This window comes from Anolis sagrei, chromosome 1, assembly GCF_037176765.1.
Source record: "Anolis sagrei isolate rAnoSag1 chromosome 1, rAnoSag1.mat, whole genome shotgun sequence".
Classification (NCBI taxonomy): domain Eukaryota; kingdom Metazoa; phylum Chordata; class Lepidosauria; order Squamata; family Dactyloidae; genus Anolis; species Anolis sagrei.
Genome location: NC_090021.1, coordinates 168291806 through 168308274, shown reverse-complemented (window position 1 = coordinate 168308274; position 16469 = coordinate 168291806).

Genomic DNA, 16469 nt, shown 5'->3' with positions numbered 1-16469 from the left:
TTTAGACCCCCCTTTCCACACAGATGCGTAAAGTCCCACATTTTCTGCTTTGAACAGAAAATATGGTTTATATGGCAGTATGGGCTCAGATAGAAATTCCACAGATTGAGGCAGCATAACTTCCTTTTTTCAAAACTTAATAAAACCCATTGTATGAATTTATTTATTATTTACAGCTTTTATATTCCGCCCTTCTCACCCCGCAGGGGACTCAGGGCGGATTACAGTGTACACATATATGGCAAACATTCAATGCCAATTTTTGACATACAAACATATATACAGACGTACACAGAGGCTATTTAACTTTTTCTGGCCACCAGGGGAGCTGTCGCTTTCATCGTCCATCTGCAACACTGATGAAGTACTTCCACAATCCCCGCATGCTTTGCTGAAGTCTTTTTTATGGCCTCATAAATTAGTTAATTTAGCCTCCCCACACTTTAAGGTGGTACCTAATTTTCCTACTTGACAGATGCAACTGTCTTTTGGGTTGCAAAGGTCGACAACGGGCTACACAATTGATTGGAAACCCACTCCAACCCGGGCTGGCTTCGAACTCATGACCTTTCGGTCAGAGTGATCTTAATGCAACTGACACTCAGCCAGCCGCGCCACAATCCCGGTGAATCAGAATTTTTTATTTTTTTAAATAATGTAGGCACATACCTAAAGTTTTGTTTTATGTAGTTTTGAAGATCAAATTAGGCAGGTGATGTCACCCATTCTCCATTCCCCATACACTTGGTAAACCGATTTCTAGCATTTGTCGTGACTCTTGCCAGCATAGCAGGCGTTATGTTGGCAATTTCTTCCTGGATGTTGGTCTTCAAATCTTGTAGGGTCCTTGGATGGTTCACATAAACACGGAATTTCAAAAAAACCCGTAGAAAAAAATCACAAGGGGCCAAATCTGGAGAGCAGGCCGACCACTCCAAATCCACTCAAAGAGTAGGCCTCAACGGCAAAAGCATGCTCCTCACTGTTCCAACCCATGATGGCGACTGAACTGTGTCAGGACAAAACTTTATACTCCCGCCTCTCGAACGAGACCAATAGCACTCCGCTATGTCTTCAACCAACTGAATGGCGCGCATTTTTTAAAAAGAAGTTATGCTACCTCAGACTATATAATTGAAGCCCTTACGACCTGATATGCCCGGCTCACCTGTAGGGGCAAAGAAACAATGGACTATAGTTATGTTATAGTTATGCCATTGTTAGGATCCCACGTGTGCTATAATGTCAATCAAAATCATAAACAACAAATGAACAACTGCATAACTAACTTAGACCAATGAAATGATTTGTCTTTGGGAACCAATGAAAATGTATATTCCATTTACTATAAATGCTCTGCAGCCCCATTGGGGGTTGCGACAAACCCTTTGATTGCATTCCTGTATGCTTGTTTTTTATTATTGTTATGACCACGCAATAAATAGTTTTTTGCAGTTTAAAAGATTCAACTTTCGTGGTGTCCATCCTTGCCCTCCCTATTAGAAAGGAGGCTTCAGCCTTTTTGGGAAATATTCTGGTTCTCTGACCATGACTGTATCTTATTGTTAGTCTGTTGCAAACATGGCTTCAGAGCGACTGGGAAACTCGGGAGTTCTAACTAGCCAACAGCTAGCTGGTTTTGTCCGGATATACTGTTATCCTTAAATAGTAACTTCTTCTTTGGAGCACTGATTTCTCAAACAATCAGCATTTTCTGTAAACATAGGCCTACTGGAGAAATAGGCCAATATGGCAGTAAATCATGACATATGGGCATTGGTAAGATCTCTGAAAATTCCCTTTTTATCCGCTCGAAAAGTAGGCCTCAATGGCAAAAGCACGCTCCTCACTGTTCCAACGCATGTTGGCGACTGAACTGTGTCAGGACAAAACTTTATACTCCCGCCTCTCGAACTAGACCGCTAGCACTCCACTACAACTTCAACTGACTGAATGACGCACATTTTAAAAAAGGAAGTTATGCTGCCTTACCCTGTATAATTGAAGCCCTTACGGCCTGATATGCCCTGCTCACCAAGGGCACATGGGGTTCTCAGTGTGTTGACTCTTTGATGATTCCAGATGTTCACTGGATACAGGGACTATCATCAAAGGCAGACTTACAACTACATATGTGTTTATGTGCCTGTAAGTAAACTGACAACCCCATAAATTCCCCAGGATGTTCTTAAGCAAGGAATACTCAGAGATAGATAGATAGATAGATAGATAGATAGATAGGTAGATAGATAGATAGATAGATAGATAGATAGACAGATATATTTTATTTTGATCCAGAGACCCTTATAACATCCGCTACGTCTTCAACCGAATGAATGGGGCACATTTTTAAAAATGCTGCCTCACCCTGTACAGCACTGAATGGAAAACAGAATGTTGGAGGACAGGAAAAGAGATTTAAAGATGGGCTCAAAGCCAACCTTAAAAGCCAGTTCTCAGTGGCAGAGACACTGAGAACTGGGAAGCCCTGGCTCTTGAGCGCTCCAACTGGAGGTCAACTGTGACCAGCAGTGCTGTAGAATTAGAAGAGGCACGAATGGAGGGTGAAAGAAACGTGCCAAGAGGAAGGTGCATCAAGCCGACCCCGATCGGGACCACCTTCCACCTGGAAACCGATGCCGTCACTGTGGGAGAAGATGCAGATCAAGAATAGGGCTCCACAATCACCTACAGACCCACCAATACACTAATCCTGGAAGACTATCCTACTCAGACAACGAGGGATCGCCTAACTGGAATAAACTGAACCAGTTCAAAGCAGATAATGACAGATTTTCTGCCTTGATACTCTGGATTATATGGCTGCGTGGAAGGGGCCTCAGTTTTAAGTCAACTTTGAGTCAACTTTGTTAGGAATGCAATAACTCTTAGCACTGAAGTGTTAATGTAGCCAGTAGCAATAAAGGTAGATTGATTTGAGTGAGCTGAAATGTACCCCTTTGTCAAACTGATCCTTCAGCCCCCCCCCCCCCCGAAATTTTCATGGTGGTCTGCGAGAAGGCCTTTCTGGTACATTATTTAAACTGTTATCTTTATTCATATCATGATCTGATCACCATGCTCAATATATCCCATATGCATGGGGGTATTGGGGTAACAATACAAAAGGTTTGCTAGGGTAGACCCTCTTTCACTCAGACTCAGCCTCCCCCTTCCACACAGCCCTATATCCCAGAATATCAAGAAAGAAAATCCCACTTGGAGTATCTGCTTTGAACTGGGTCATCAGAGTCCACACTAAGATAATGAGGGATTTTCTGCCTTGATATTTTGGGCTATATGGCTGTGTGGAAGGGGCCTCAGTTTTAATCTCTGTGGTGAGTCAACTTTGTTAGGAACACAACAACACTTAGCACTGAGGTGTGAAGAATGCTTTATAGTGGTGGCCAGTAGAAACAAAGGGAAATTGATTTGAGTGACCCGAAATGTACCCCTCTGTCAAACTGATCCTACTCCATCTGTGGTGTGGATTTACACACTCAGGAATGTATTTTCTACCTTCACCCCGAAATCCGCTCATATCCCTTCCAAGTATAGTAAGAACTCCACTTTTAGATAGGAAAGTTACTCACTGAGATAAACTCAGCTATTACATCTAATATGGGTGGGGATGGATCTGAGAAAACATTGAGATGGAAAAGCATGCCTGTTCCCCAAGACATTGGTGTATTTGCTCCTTAAATGTAGATCTCTGAGTGCTCAACTACTGAATACAGCCTAACAAAACCTATTAAAATAATCATGAGACAAAAAAAGCAATTGGTTTACTCTTATGCTATAGGAATGTCTGTCAAAGCAGACACAATCCCCATCGAGGGGTAGTTCAGGCCAGCCCTGGCTTTGGCAGGGCATTGGTGATGCACCATGCCTTCCATTGTGATGCGCCAATTGTTCTGTGGCAGTTAAGGCTGAGCCGGTGAACCAGGGTGAAGCAGTTGGCTTTGTCAGTTGGGCAATTAGGAGCATGAAGAGACAACCAGTAGGTGGATTATTTATCCTAAATTTCCCTGGTTCTTTCCCTTTCCTTTGGGAAAAAAAGGAGAGGGGAGTCTTTTCCCCTGGGATTTTGTGACTTGGTTGCCCAAACTGGCAAAGTCATTTGGGCAACCAGAGCACAAAATCCTTCACTTCCAAGAGCGAAGGATGGGATTTGCTGTTTCATTTCAAACATCAACCTCTCAGTCCCAACAAGATGGAGAACAGCGTTGGACGTACAAAAGAAAATGGGCCCAAGCAAGGAAAGGATGAGGAAGGTAAAGCTGGGCCTTGGAGGAGACATTGAATTTCTCTGGAAGAAGAAACGGTCCAGAGGGAAAAAGCAAAGGGGATTCTGCCCATAGGATCTATATCACAGCTTCTCACTTCCTGCCTATTCAAGGTGGTTGGTTTGGTCAAAGGGTGAATTAGATGGAAATATATCTGTGTATTTGTCATGCTGATTGGAGGGACCAGCCATTGCTCTGTGTTGGATCTGTGCCCATAAAAAAGCTGGTGCTCCAGATGCCTCTCTGGGTCATAATGTGAAGGTGTTGGGTGGTTCCTTGAGGAAAGTAAATATTTTGGGGAAAAGGTAGAAACACAAAGGAACCTCATCCTGGCAAAACAGAATGAAGAACAGATGAAGAAAGAAGAAGTAAAGGCAGGGGGAAAGTGAGAAGGAAGGAAGGAGAGGAGCCAAAAGTACGAATTGGCTAATCAGAATGAAGAAGAGATGGAATACAATTGGAATAGATTAGTCTCAGAGGAAATGCGAATGGAGAAGATGGTGGAGATTGACAAAAATGTTCGTAAAAGAAGAGAAAGAGACGAGAAGAAAAGGCAGATTGTGGTGAAGCTGCTCATTGATTTGAAGAGATGGAGAAGCCAATGGCTGGAAGCATCTTTTCTTGCTGGTTTTTAAATACTGGAATACTGGCTGTTTGCCATTTGGCTGGCATGACAGGTTTCTAGATCCCAACTGAAGCCATAGCTGGTGGCTTTGGGGTCCCCCATGTTCAGGAGTGAGAAGACAAAGGCTGGAAGCATCTTTTTTTCCCCTGTATTTTTAATACTGGAATACTGGCTGTTTGCCAGTTGGCTGGCACGACAGGTTTTTTTATAGATCCCAACTGAAGCCATGGCCTGTGGTTTTGGGGTTCCCCATGTTCAGGAGCTCCAGGTATTAAGGTATTAATGGAGATTCTATGCTATTTTCAAGGGAGGCAAGAAAACACCACAGCAAGGTTGGAATCACAGGAAGGATTTGCAACTAGCAGGTAAGGAATTTACAGGATTTTTTGAAGATACAGCATCCAGGAGTCTGCACAAAGTAGAAGATTCACAGGAATGATTAATAACTACTAGGTAAGAGGTTTCCACATAGAGGTTCATTTCTCTTTCCACTTTCATCTCTGAACTTTACAAATTTCAGGTAAAGGTTTGTTTTATCTTTCTGTTTGCAGCAGGCATATTTGGTCTACACAGTGATGAACAACGTGAAGATATTCCTCGGGCATTACTTAGGCCTCCTTATTTCACTTTCTCTGACTTACATTACCCGGGAATGAAGGTAAGTCATCAAAAGTGATACCTTATTGTATGCCTTTATCTTCTCCACCTGAATCATGAAGTGCAATGCAGCCAAATTCTGGTCAATTCTCCACAATCTCTGGAAATTATTGCCATTGAAAGTAAGGTGCCAGAGCTTTTTGCTGACCAAAGAACCAAGAAAATGGGATCTTGTGAACACTGGAAAGTCATGATTCCATGGAAGTTACAGTTTGTACATCAATGAAAGACCTCCAGCAAAACGATTAGCAAAAGTCATACTCAGCAGAGCCCTAACTGAAAAGGAAGACCTCAAAGAAGTCACTGAGCTACGTATTGTAAGAAAGCTGTTTATTCTTTCATCTACTGGAGATATCCAGCCTCCATAGATAATAAACATAAGATGACACTCATTTTTTTTCCTTTGCAGCAATAGTTTTTGATCTACAAAGCTATATAAACTGTGAGGACATTCCTAAGTCAACATTAAGGGAACTGGATGCCCCACAACGTGAATATTCCTTGATCTTCAAAGTGACAGGTGTTTGGATGAACTCAGGGAGCCACGTAAGTATTCCCTCCATCACTTTAGGACCAAACAGCTTCGACCATTGAGAGAAGGAGGACAAGAGCCTAATTACGGCGATGCCAGTATCAGAGAAACCTGGAAATATCGGAAGAGTGTCCCATTGCACACTACAAGGTGAATCAAATGTTTTGGTTCTACAAGTTCTTGAAGAGTTTTGCAAGCCCATTTTTTTTTCTTTTCAGGCACTATCAATGTTACATAATGCACTGTTTTCCTTGCAGCACATCATACTCTTGAGGGTGGACGGGGGACAGGACCTGAATCCAGAAGTTTGCATTTGCTATCTGAAACATTAGACCACAGTGGAGTTTGGCACTGAATGCTGGGGAGGTAAGTCGTTCCAGTCATGTCTCAAAATATATCAGAACTCAAAGGAAATGTATTCTACTAATACTTCTTTGGTTTCCTTCTACAGCAAGATATGACGAGTTTGAGGTGGAAGAGGAGAAGGAGGAGGAGGAGGAAGAGGAAGAGGACATATCAAAATACACAAAAAACAACAACATTCAGACAGAAAAAGGACTATATATTAATAATATATAGATATAACTAGTACTAAAACTAAACTTAACATTAGACTTAGTTTTTATTTCCATTCAGCATGCAAGTCAAGAAGAGAGAAGATATTATTTGGCAGAGGTGAATATAAATGATCTTTCACCACGCTCACATCTTCTCAAATTAACAGAGGTAATTTATATGGCAACGAATAATTCTATTTTTCTCTTTTCTTCTTTGCAGAATAGATTTGGTGCATCTGAACATCGTAGTGGAGTTTGGCACTGAATGGTGGGGAGGTAAGTATTTCCAGTCATTTCTCAAAATATACCGAAACTTAAAGAAAGTTTACTCTACTGATATTTCTTTGGTTTACAATTGGTTTCTAACAGAAGACATGAGGAGTTTGAGGAAGAAGAAGAAGAAGAAGAAGAAGAAGAGGAGGAGGAAGAGGAGGAAGAGGAAGAAGGAAGGTGAAGAAGGACAAGAGGAAGAAAAAGACAGATGCAAATACACAAGAAAGCTAATTGTTTGCTCTTATCATAGGAATGTCTGTCAAAGCAGCCATATTCTCCATACAGGTGTAGTTTAGGGCAGCCATGGCTTATAACAGCAAGATATGAAGACTTTGGGGAACCAGAAGAAGAAAAAGAGGAAGAGGAAGAGGAGGAAGAGGGAAGAGGGAACAATAGGAAGAAGAGGAAGAAGGAAGAAGATGAAGAAGAACAAGAGGAAGAAGAGGACAGATGCAAATACACCACAAAGCTAATTGTTTGGTCTTATCATTGTATGTTATGCCATTAATGTCTGTCAAAGCAGCCATATTCTCCATACAGGTGTAGTTCAGGGCAGCCATGACTTATAACAGCAAGATATGAAGACTTTGGGGAACCAGAAGAAGAAGAAGAGGAAGAGGAGGAAGAGGAAGGGGAAGAGGGAAGAGGGAAGAGGGAAGAGGGAAGAAGAAAAATAGGAAGAAGAGGAGGAAGAAGAGGAAGAGGAAGAAGGAAGAAGGTGAAGAAGAACAAGAGGAAGAAGAGGACAGATGCAAATACACCACAAAGCTAATTGTTTGCTCTTATCATTGTATGTTATGCCATTAATGTCTATCAAAGCAGCCATATTCTCCATACAGGTGTAGTTCAGGGCAGCCATGGCTTATAACAGCAAGATATGAAGACTTTGGGGAACCAGAAGAAGAAGAAGAGGAAGAGGAAGAGGAGGAAGGGGAAGAGGGAAGAAGAAAAATAGGAAGAAGAGGAGGAAGAAGAGGAAGAGGAAGAAGGAAGATGGTGAAGAAGATCAAGAGGAAGAAGAGGACAGATGCAAATACACCACAAAGCTAATTGTTTGCTCTTATCATTGTATGTTATGCCATTAATGTCTGTCAAAGCAGCCATATTCTCCATACAGGTGTAGTTCAGGGCAGCCATGGCTTACAACAGGAAGACATGAAGACTTTGGGGAACCAGAAGAAGACGAAGAGGAAGAGGAGGAAGAGGAAGAGGGAACAATAGGAAGAAGAGGAGGAAGAAGAAGAAGAGGAAGAAGGTGAAGAAGAACAAGAGGAAGAAGAGGACAGATGCAAATACACCACAAAGCTAATTGTTTGCTCTTATCATTGTATGTTATGCCATTAATGTCTGTCAAAGCAGCCATATTCTCCATACAGGTGTAGTTCAGGGCAGCCATGGCTTACAACAGGAAGACATGAAGACTTTGGGGAACCAGAAGAAGAGGACGAGGAAGAGGAGGAAGAGGGAACAATAGGAAGAAGAGGAGGAAGAAGAAGAAGAGGAAGAAGGAAGAAGGTGAAGAAGAACAAGAGGAAGAAGAGGACAGATGCAAATACACCCAAAAGCTAATTGTTTGCTTTTATCATTGTATGTTATGCCATTAATGTCTGTCAAAGCAGCCATATTCTCCATACAGGTGTAGTTCAGGGCAGCCATGGCTTACAACAGGAAGACATGAAGACTTTGGGGAACCAGAAGAAGAAGAAGAGGAAGAGGGAAGAAGGAAGAGGAAGAGGGAAGAAGGTGAAGAAGAACAAGAAGAAGAGGAAGAAGGAAGAAGGTGAAGAAGAACAAGAGGAAGAAGAGGACAGATGCAAATACACAACAAAGCTAATTGTTTGCTCTTATCATTGTATGTTATGCCATAGGAATGTCTGTCAAAGCAGCCATATTCTCCATACAGGGATAGTTCAGGGCAGCCATGGATTTAACGGGCATAGATGATGCGCCACGTCTGCCATTTTGATACATCAATTGTTCCGCGTCAGTTAAGGCAGAGCAGGGGACCCAGGGTGAAGCAGTTGGGTTTGTCAGTAGGGCAATAATGTTTTAGGGACCCCACTTACCATTTTTAAATGAGGGTGTGTGCTACAGGTCTTGGAGGCATCCCAGCACAGCTCAAGGAGAACATCCGTGACTGATCACAAGAACTGGACCTGGATTACCTTGTGAAGGACATCGCGTTGGCCTACAGGATCCATCATTCACTCCTGAAGAGAGAAGATATTATTTGGCAGAGGTGAATATAAATGATCTTTCACACCCACATCTTCTCAAATTAATAAAGGGTATATCTTTGGCGATGAATAATTCTATTTTTTCTCTTTTTTTCTTTGCAGAATAGATTTGATACATCTGAACATCTTAGCTGAGCAGTGGATTTGTCTTGGCCACCGGTCATGATGGAGATCACATTTTTTCTAGGAACGAAAAACAAGTTAAAACAAGTTAAAATGTCCTTTCCATCAAAAAAGAAGGTAAGAAATGCCATGCATGGTAGTAGCATTTGAGGCCTGGTTGTGATCTTCAAAAAAGGTAAGGAAAATCCAAACTTCTGGGCAACAACAGCACCATGTCATTCAGTCCCTTATCAAGCTTGCTTAAGCGGCCAATGTACAACATGGTCAATCGCAAGTCCAGGAATGGAAAACGTAGCGGTTTTGTTTTATTGTTCTACCACACCAACTGGGCAGACCATCAAATTTGAAGGATTGATCCCAACATTCAATTGAGGGATCATGGAGCTAATTTGAGAAGCTATGGGTTGTGCTTTACTCTTATAGATTTCTGGTGGTGAAGATGATGGCGGTGATTTGCATATCCATCAAAGGCTTAATATCTTATATTTGATAACAGCATGATATAGGGAAAGAAGTTCTTACTGGAGAAGAATGAGATGAAAAAGACAAAAGAAGATGAAACTGACTAAGAAGAAAGAACTTTCAGGAAGTTTTGGATCTGGCCATTGTCTGGTTCCTTCCACAGAGAAGAATCACAAGATCCAGTCCAGCTTTTTTTTTTTTTTTTTGGAATGGCGGAGGAGAGAGAAACCAAACTGATGTGGCAGAAATGGACACCAGGATGTATTCTCTGACTTTTGAGGGATGAGGGAGGGGATATAGCTGCCTGAGCAATAATGTACCTGGTCTGTGGTCCTTGCTGATATGCCCAGGGTAGCACTGATTGCCACTTTTGGGGTCGGGAAGGAATTTTCCTCCAGGGCAGATTGGACAGAGATCCTGGAGGTTTTTCGCCTTCCTCTGGGCATCCAGCAGTGGCCACTAGTTAGGAATTAAATTCATTGTATTACTTTTAAAACTTGGCAAGCTGAACTTGACAAACAGATAATGGCAGATCAATAAATGTCACAATCATAGATACAGTTGTTTTTTGTCTCTTTTCCCTTCATTTTTGTGTTTAAAAATATCTTTGGTTGTGGAGTGGAGCCATTGAGACAGGGCTACATTTTCTTGCTCTTCCCTTAGGTGGACCTCATTCTACTTCAGAAATCCTGGTCTAGAATATACATAGCTTTCAATAATTATCATGACTTATTTTGGAGGTAGAGCAGGTTGTATCTGTCATCTACTGTCATCTAATGTTGAGCAAAGAAGAATTCAGCACTTCCTTGCAGAAGAACTTCTTGATTCTCTGCACAATAACAACTTACTCCCTTGCCCACTCAAATGGCATTGATTTGCCATGGGTTTGCCCTGGCACTCCCCCAATACTGTTGCACATCCAGGGAGGAAGGAAGATGAATTTGCCTCAATGGACCACCTTCACACATTTAATGAAGTAGCTCTACCAATACCCAGTAGTGTATCAATACTCAGTAGTGTATTGATCACTGACTCCTGAATATGGTCTTTTGACGAAATGTGGATATTGTAGGAGCTAGGTTCTTGTGGGTTTTTTCGGGCTATAGAGCCATGTTCTAGAGGCATTTCTCCTGACGTTTCGCCTGCATCTATGGCAGGCATCCTCAGAGGTAGTGAGGTCTGTTGGAATTAGGACAATGGGTTTATATATCTGTAGAATATCAGCCATTCCACAGATATATAAACCCATTGTCCTAATTCCAACAGACGAAACGTCAGGAGAAATGCCTCTAGAACATGGCTCTATAGCCTGAAAAAACCCACAAGAACCTAGTGATTCCAGCCATGAAAGCTTTCGACAATACATTGTAGGAGCTGTTTCCAGATGAGAAATAGTGGATGAATTGCGTAGGTTGACCCCATCCATTGGCTACTGCTGCCTCTGCTATTTCTCCTTTCAAATCCTCTCTGATACTGTTGGATGCAGTCAGTGAAACTGTAGGTCCCAGCCCGATGGTTTGTACTGTATTCTGGTGCTGAGCCAGGCCACAGAGAGGAGCTAGGTGTCACGATGCCAGGGCTCTGCCGTTATTCCGGCAGAGGTGAACCAAACAAATTCCCAGTTTGTGTTAAACAATTTAATTAAAGCAGCACTTACTGTCTGTCTGTTTAATAGTCCAAAACATACAGATAGCACTCAGCCATAGGATATAAAACAAAAACTGACAACAAACAGTGTTGCAGGTTCAAGATAACACCGTAGTCAAAAGGTCCAGTCCAGTGGTCAAAAGCCAACAGTTCAATGAGCAAAGTCCAGGCATCAAGAGTCTATACCGTTGTCAAAGCCAGTCCAGAGATTGGAGGTTCCAGGGTTCCAAGAGTACAAGAGACAGGTCAGGATACCGAAAATCCACAAACTTGGGGGGAAACCAGCAGCGTCTACCACCAAAATAAAACAAATACTTTTCTCCCGAAGATCAGTCCCAAGGCTAGCTCCTTATATCCAGAAACATCCAGCTGCAACCCATCTCTTGCATACCTCCACCCTTTATTGCTTTCACGCATGAACTCTTACTTACAGATTACTCAATCCTTTAGAACTAAGACTTACATTAACCCTTCCATCACCAACTGCTAGGCATACCACCACCAACCACCATCCACTGCAGAACATGATACATGACATCACAGCGTACAGCAGGACAAGAGACACCAAAGGTATTTCATCTTGTTGGGCTGCATGAGCTATCCATAAGTTGCCACCAAGTTCCTGTGTTTCTTCACCATCATCTCCTTTATTTATTTACATGGGGCTCATAACATTTCCCCCCTGCATGGCCTTTGAATATAGGATCAAGTGATCTTGTGACACATTATCCAGAGCCACACTTCCAAGGGATAAGCCAGGAAAGTTTTAGGGAGGTTCTTTGTACATAACTTCAAAAGGAGACGAGGTGTAACCGTAAACAGAATCATGTGTTGGGATCCACACATGTAGTTTGCATTACATACTCCCCAAATACCTGCTCTAGGGACGTAGCTTTTCTAAGGCAATTCTTCTACAAAAAAACTAGCCGCTGCATTGTGTAGATCCACCATAGTAAACTGGCTGTTTAAAAAGTATGTTGCAAAGCTGTTTGCTCAGCAGGAAAAATAAGCAAGCTTTAGCTGTATGGGAAAACAAAACAGTAGGCATCCGAAACAGAGAAGTGTGAAAGCCTGATTCAGCCAAAGAAAAGGACTTTTCGTTTCTGCGGATTTCATTGGACAAAACACCATTGACGTCAGTGATGTTGGTCAGTGCCTGGTTTGTTTAACAGTATATGGGGCAAAAGGAGAAGATAGATAGCTGTTGTGGAAAGCCAAGGTGTATGCTATATAAGCCTGCATTTTTAAAAGAATGGAGTTATAAGAGAGCTGCAACCCCTTTTTGCTGGCCCCAGGTGTGTGTGTCCCCCACCCCCATTTTGTTTCTTGTTTCAGGTCAAATATTTACTGAATACTGTCTGGCATATCCTCTCCAATCCTCATTAATATTAATTGTCAGAAACTGGACATAAACAAGACCCCCTCCCCCCAAAACACATACACACACACACAAAACAGGAAGTGAAAGTGGATGGGACCTCTGATTATTTCTGTGTCACACTTTTTGATTGAAAATACAGTCACACTGCTCACTGCAATGATGGAAGAATGTGTTATATATACTTGATTGTAATGTAGAGAGCCACTTTCATATATTAAGAAAGAAAACCCCCATTATGGGTTCATTTGCATTGTGGAATTAATGTTATTTGACATCTGGCTTTAATTGCTCCGGCTTAATGCTATGGAATACTGAAATTTGTAGTTTGATGAGTCATCAGCACTCTTTGGATAGGAAAGCTTTATAAAACTACAACTCCAATGATTCCATAGCATTGAGCCATGATATCAAACTGCATTAATTCTCCAGTGTAGATGCACCCCAAGTGACAGATCAAAATCTAGGTTCTAAGGGACACATGAAAAGCAAAATTAAAAGGAGACAGAACCTGGAATTGCAAATAAAATCAAGCCTAAACTCTTTTTTGAAGCCAAGATAATCAGTGATACTCTTGAGATATCACGAGAAGATATGATTAACTATAAAAGACAATGATCTTTGGCAAGATTAAACACAGTACGAAAAGATACTTATAGGGGATACGCAAGGAGACCTGAGTAAGACTGTTGGTGGCAGGATGTTCAATGGACATGCTAAGCAGCTTGAAGACAACTGCAGTTAGCAAAAATCATCTATATATATAAATTTGTTAGGGGCATCCAACGAGGAAACAAAACTCAAAAACCCCCCAACGAAACTGTACCAAAATTGCCATGCCCATAACACAACCCACAAGGTACAAACATATCTACTCAAAATGAAAAACAACACAACAACACACTCACAAAACGGCAAAACAACAAAACTCAAAACCCCCCAACGAAACTTAACCAAAATTGCCATGCCCATAACACAACCCACAAGGTACAAACATATCTACTCAAAATGAAAAACAACACAACAACACACTCACAAAACGGCAAAACAACAAAACTCAAAAAAACCCAACGAAACTTAACCAAAATTGCCATGCCCATAACACAACCCACAAGGTACAAACATATCTACTCAAAATGAAAAACAACACAACAACACACTCACGAAACGGCAAAACAACAAAACTCAAAAACCCCCAACGAAACTTAACCAAAATTGCCATGCCCATAACACAACCCACAAGGTACAAACATATCTACTCAAAATGAAAAACAACACAACAACACACTCACGAAACGGCAAAACAACAAAACTCAAAAAAAACCAACGAAACTTAACCAAAATTGCCATGCCCATAACACAACCCACAAGGTACAAACATATCTACTCAAAATGAAAAACAACACAACAACACACTCACAAAACGGCAAATCAACAAAACTCACAAACCCCCCAACGAAACTTAACCAAAATTCCCATGCCCATAACACAACCCATAAGGTACAAACATATCTACTCAAAATGAAAAACAACACAACAACACACTCACAAAACGGCAAAACAACTGAGTATGCGCATTGGTGCCCAGCCGCAAGTTCCCTGGCGCGCGCACACAGTTCCCTCTGCGGAAGCCATGCCCACTCCAAGCCCCGCCGCGCTGCTTCCCGCACACACACACCCCCGCCGCACGCACACACACAACCCCACGCTCCATCACTCCCCCCGCCGCACACACACACGCAACCCCACGCTCCATCACTCCCCCACCGCCACACACACACGCGCAACCCCACTCCCCCCCACTGCCGCACACACACACACAACCCCACGCTCCATCACTCCCCCCGCTGCCGCACACACACACACAACCTCACGCTCCATCACTCGCCTGCCCCAATCTTACCTCCTTTTACTTCACGCCACCTCCAAACCCCACCGCACCCCTTCCCACCCTGTCAAAATCCAGGAAAGACAGGAAGGAAGGAAAGAAGGAAGAAAGAGAAAGGGAGATAAAGAAAAGGGGGAAGGAAGGGAAGTTAGAGAAAGAAGGAAGAAGAAAAGGAAAGAAAATGAAAGATGGAAGGAAAGAAAAGAGTGACAGCAGAAGAGAAAGAAAAAGGGGGAAGGAAGGAAAGAAGTAGAGAAGGAAGAAATGAAAGACAGAGGGAGGGAAAGAAAAAGGGGGAAGGAAGGAAGGAGAGAAGGAAAGAAAAAAGGGAATGAAAGAAGGAAAGAGGGAGTGAAGGAAGGGGGAAGATGTAGAGAAAGAGGGAGGGAAGGAAAGAAGGAAAGAGAGAAGGAAGAAAAGAGACCAGAAGAGAAAGAAAAAGGGGGAAGGAAGGAAGGAGAGAAGGAAAGAAAAAAGGGAATGAAGGAAGGAAAGAGGGAGTGAAGGAAGGGGGAAGATGTAGAGAAAGAGGGAGGGGAGGAAAGAAGGAAAGAGAGAAGGAAGGAAAGAGGCCAGAAGAGAAAGAAAAAGGGGGAAGGAAGGAGATAGAGAAGGAAGAGGAGAAGGAAAGATGGGAGGGAAGGAAGGAAGGAAGGAGGGAAAGAAGGAGAGAAAGAGGGAAGGTTGGTCACAGCAATGCGTGGCGGGTAAAGGTTGTTATTTCTATGATTATTATGATGCTATTATTCCTATGAGACCCTTTTAGGGGGAATGGGAGAGGTGTCAGGTCCCAGAGGCAATGCATTGCATTATTGTTATTGTTATGATGGTGGTGAAATAAAAGGAAATAAAAAGCGAAAGAAGGAAGCAAACAGGGAGGGAAGAAAGGCAAAGGAAGAAAGGGGGAGGGAATGAAGGAAAGAGAGAAGGATGAAACCAAGTAGTGAAAGAAGGAAAGAAAGAAAGAGGTAGAGAAGGAAGAAAGGAGAGAAAGGGGGAAGGAATAGGTAGGTACCTCTCTTTCATAATAGTCCAGATATCTACCTCAACTTTGATAAGTTTTACTATAGGCCACAGCAACGCGTGGCAGGGCACAGCTAGTTGTTACATAAATCATAGAATCAGAGTTGGAAGAGACCTCATGGGCTATCCAGTCCAACCCCCTGCCAGGAAGCAGGAAAATCACATTTAAAGCACCCCAATAGATGGCCATCCAGCCTCTGCTTAAAAGCCTCCACACTCCGGGGCAGAGAGTTCCACTGTTGAACAGCTCTCACATTTAGGAAGTTCTTCCTCATGGTCAGGTGGAATCTCCTTTCTTGTAGTTTGAAGCCATTGTTCCGCAACCTAGTCTCCAGGGCAGCAGAAAACAAGCTTGCTCCCTCCTCCCTATGACTTCCCCTCATAGATTTATATATAGCCCTCATCAAATCTCCTCTCAGCCTACCTGCATGACCGCATCTCTGTTTACGAACCCACACGATCTCTTCGATCATCTGGAGAAGCCTTGCTCACGATCCCACCTGCACTGCAGGCAGATCTTGTTTAGGCTGAAAAAGCCCCACTAGGCTTATATTCGGGTGAGGGTCCTGGTGGAAAGGCGTGGGGCTGAAAGAAGGCCTTCCTACCAGGACCCTCACCTCTCTGCACAACAACCCAGCTGTCCTTCCTCTCCTCTCTTGCGCAGCTTGCACCTTCCTCTCCTCCCCTCTCGGCACCAGTCTTTCCCACTTTATTCATATGCACACGGCATTTCCCCCAAAATGTATAGTTAAAATAAACTATGGTGATTATTGGAAGAATA